Here is a 4,562-nt window from a genome sequence, read left to right as displayed (position 1 = left end):
CGAGGATGTCTTTGCTTTGCTTTTCTATCTGACTTATACATAGTAGGTGATTAATGATGGTTTGGTCAACTGAAATGATATGAAAGTTTGCATTCTGTCAAGGAAACCAAAGGTTGGCTAGGTCACTTTGTTTACAGATGGAAGCCAAGAAGCACCAAGGGCACTATAGGCCTGGAAGATCAGCTTAACAAAAAAAAACAACTTTAGAAAGAAAAAAATATATATTTTATAAAATTTCTTCTTTTAAAAAAGAATCTTTGCATTTCGATCACACCAGGGAATAGAATTTTAATGAACACATGAAACAACGAGGTGACATCTTTATCAGCCCTCATAAACCTTGATTGAACACACAGTGATAAGGCCTGTTTAAACTGTCATCCTCCTGATAACATATACAGAGTCAGCTCAGGCCTTAGCAACTGACTTGTGCAAAAGAGGCCTCTCCAAACCCCAAAGTGCAGGCCCGTTAGGTAATGTATATCTTGTAAACAGTTCAAAGCTCTGTGTAGTTGCTTTAGGTGGAGGTTTGGGGTTGATGGGTGGGGGAGGGATAGAAGATCGAGGAGAGGAGGGAGAAGAATGGGGGGATGGGGGGCAAGTACTCCCCCTCCCCACCTTGGACCATCCCTTTCCTGATCACTTTCTTCAGAGTATATGTGGTTAAAATTGGGGGTGCATTACAGGCTTGGGGTGGCAGGCTTTAAAGGCAGAATGACCTTTAGCATTTATATTTACAAAAAGAGAACTCTGTGGGTGAGGTTTTAAAGGATTTGGGGAAAAGGTGCTCTGGTTTTCTAGTAGCATCGTAAATAAGGGTAAGGCACCAAGATCCACAAAACAAAAGGGGATTATGGAGTTCATGAAGATGAACTCAGTTCTCAATGCTACAAGTCTCAAGCTGTCTGACCTCCCCACCCTTCACCCTGCATCCCCCTCCCTCATCCTACTTCCTTTTACATAACTTTAGAATCTCCTAGGCAGGCCTCCTTTCCACTGGTAACTTATTCCTTCCATTGGGCTCTCCTCCCCCAACTCTCTCCCCAACTCCCTGTACCTATTTCTCAATCCCATGGTCACAGTGACACCCAGAGGCTATAGCAGGGGCAGGACTATGTAGTAATCTTATTAACAGCATTGCAAAGAGGACAGAACAGCTACATCCACAGAATGGGGAGACTTTTGGAAAGAAAGGGAAGACACAGGAAATAAGGTCTGAAGACTAATTTCCAATTTGAAATTAAAAGCTTCCCTATACATGTATTTATACATATGTATAATATACCTTACCATGTCATTGCAAATATAATGTACATAGACTGTATAACACACATTTATTTTCATGTATGTGAATACACACACATACATACACACATACATATGAATTCTGGCAAGAAAGAAGAGAAAGGGATCTTAGCTTGTAGATAAATTTCCTACTTTGAGAGTAAAAGTCTCCCCTACTGCAATACACATAAAATGCATACACATATTTTACCATGTCATATACATACATGTATTACATATAGTTATATATGTGTGTGTGTGTGTGTGTGTATATATATATATATATATATATATATATATAAAACATAAATATAAAGAGAGAGAGGAGAAACAAGAGAGAGGGGAGACAGACAGACCACAGGAGAAACAGGGAGAAAGGGAAGAGACAGGGAGCGAAGTTTGAAGATTCATTTCCTATTTGAACTTAAAAGCATCCTTACTTCGGACCTTACTCCTTGTCTCTTCGCTTTCCCTCTGAAATTCTATATAAATATATATCCACACACGCACACCATGAACGGTGCCATCATGGATGGACATCTGGACTCCAAGGACTACCTCTGACCCATAGGTTGTGTAAATCACTGAACCTTTTCAGGGCCCTAGGTGACTCTCTAAGACTATTGCTGCGGCAGAGAAGATGTCTATATTATCAGAGACAATTAAAAATTAAAGATGACTGATCTCATTCCTAAAGCCCCAGTTTCTTTTCAACAACTAAAATCAACAGACTTTTTTGCTTTCCTTTTTTAAATTATTTTATTTTTTCTTTAATAGTATTTTTTTCCAAGTACATGTAAAGATAGTTTTCAATATTCACTTTCATTAGATTTTGAGGTCCAGATTTTTTTCTCCCTCCCTCCTCTCCTCCCCTCTCACCTCCCAAGGCAGCAAGTAATCTGATATAGGCTATATATGTACAATCATATGAAACAGATTTCCACATTGGTCATGTTGCGAAAGAAGAATCCGAACAAAAGGGAAAAACCACAAGAAAGAAAGTAAAAGACAAAATAATGTGCTTTGATCCACATTCAGACTCCACAGTTCTTTCTCTGGATCAACAGGTATTTATTAAGCATTGTGATAGGCTCCAGGGATTGGAAAATGAAATAAAATAGTCCCTGCCCTCAAGGTGCTTACAATCAAGTAAGGTTGAGAGAGAACAAGGGGACAAACACTGACCCCACCAAATGAAAATGGGCCAGGTGAAAGGGTAAGGCTCAAAGTGCCATGGGGCACTGGAGGAGGGAGCAATTGGGAGAATACTAGAAAGCTTCTTGGAGGAAAAAGATAAGTGACCTGGGCCGTGATGGGAACAATCGGATATGGAGGGCTGGGGGAAGACAGTCTATTAAGAGGGTGTGGGAAATATAATCTAAACAGAACCTAAAACAGAAATGACTAAAAACAGGGGTATCCTCTTATACAGGATAAAAATATATATTTCTTATCAAATGAATCACTATTATACAGGTTTTTTTAAATATATTTTGTTCTTTCCCAATAACATGCAATTACAATTTTTAGTGTTCATTGTTTTTAAATTTTGAGTTCCAAATTTTCTCCCTCCCTTCTTCATGCCCCCCCCAACACAGTAAGCAATTTTATATAGGTTCTACATGTGCAATCGTGCAAAATATATTTCCATGATATAGGGTTGTTGTTTTTTTTAAACCATGTCTTTGGGGTACGCAGAAGATAATACTTTTTTTTTTTAAAGAGATGTAAAGCTAGAGCCAAATTTTGAAGATACTTGGCACCCATGTCCCAAAGGTCATTAACCTGGAGTTTCAGCAGAAAAGAAATGAAGAAGGGGATTTCACACCTGGGAAATCCCACAGTTCTATGAAAACCGCCTGGTTGTTAGAGAGTTCAAGGACTTGAATTTTAACAATTTTCAAGATCAGCCTTTCTCAACTATGAGGATACATTCCAGGAAGAGAAATAAGCACCAAAGTAACCAAGCTTTATGATTATAATTGGTCCTTTGAACAAACTCAGTTTATGTACCAACTTATCTAATATCATGCACATCCATGCCACTTTTTATCTGTAAAATGTTGATCTATCAAATGTAATCAAATGAGATATTTATAAAGCCTTTACAGTACCTGGAACACAGTAGGCACACAGTCAATTTTCATTCCATTCCTCTCACCACCCTATCATTTTATGTCATGATATCAGGTAGTTTTTATTACTCATAACTCTACAGAAGAATCTGATGCCCAAAGTGATTAAATGACTCACCCAGTACACAGAGCAGGTTGGTGGCAAGTCAAGCACTGATGGATTCAAGGTCCTAAGTTTATAGTTGGGAGCTCAACCTTTAGATCTTTTCTGTACTTCATATATCCAATATAACTAGAAGAGGAGCTTCCTGGTGGTTTTCAAGGATCTCTCACAAAGTCTGAAGTATTCTTGTGAGCCAGAAGTCATTCCAGGCATTGGCCCCAAATGAGAAATACAGAACTTTAGATCAACTCAAAGTTAGAGACCTCAATACCAAGAAGAAAAAGCAGACATCCTAATTTTGTTTTTGTTGTTCAGTCATTTTTCATATCCAAGTCTTTCTGACCCCATTTGGGGTTTTCTTTTTTTTTTTGTTCAGTCATTTTTCAGTCATGTCCAACTCTTCACAACCACATTTAGAGTTTTCTTGGCAAAGATACTGGAGTGATTTGCCATTTCCCTCTCCAGTTCATTTGATAGATGGAGAAACTGGGGCAAACAGGATAAAATGACTTGCCCAGGGTCACACAACTAGTAAGTATCTAAGGTCACATTTGAACTCAGATCTTCCTGACTCCAGGCCCAGCACCCTATCCATTGCGCCACCTAGCTGCCCTAGATATCCTAATAACAGAGTTCAAAATAACAACCACATCCAGCAATAACAGTATCTATAATACATACCCCATTGGGTTCTTATTAAGATTATATGAGGTAAGGTATGTAAAACACTGTGCACATCTTAAAGCTTGTATCGGAATGCCTGCTGTTATTACATCTGACGCTTTATCGACCGTAAGGACTGTCTTTCTGCCTTTTTGTATCCTTAGCACATAACACAGTGCCTGGTACATGGTAGGCATGTAAATGTTTATTGACTCACTAACTCCACAATCTACAAGGCGCCCTGCTCCTAACAACATTATTTGTAAAGTAGTACAAATCATTCCCATTTAATTTTTTTACTGAACTTTATAAATATTAAATAAAATGAGCATTTCCATATCCATAGCAGAACAGAAGACAGCAAACGAAACCATTAA

The sequence above is a fragment of the Petaurus breviceps genome, unplaced genomic scaffold (genome assembly GCF_028583685.1).
Source record: "Petaurus breviceps papuanus isolate PSGF00001 unplaced genomic scaffold, PetGlider_PUasm1.0 38, whole genome shotgun sequence".
NCBI lineage: Eukaryota > Metazoa > Chordata > Mammalia > Diprotodontia > Petauridae > Petaurus > Petaurus breviceps.
Note: the sequence above shows the minus strand (reverse complement) of the source record.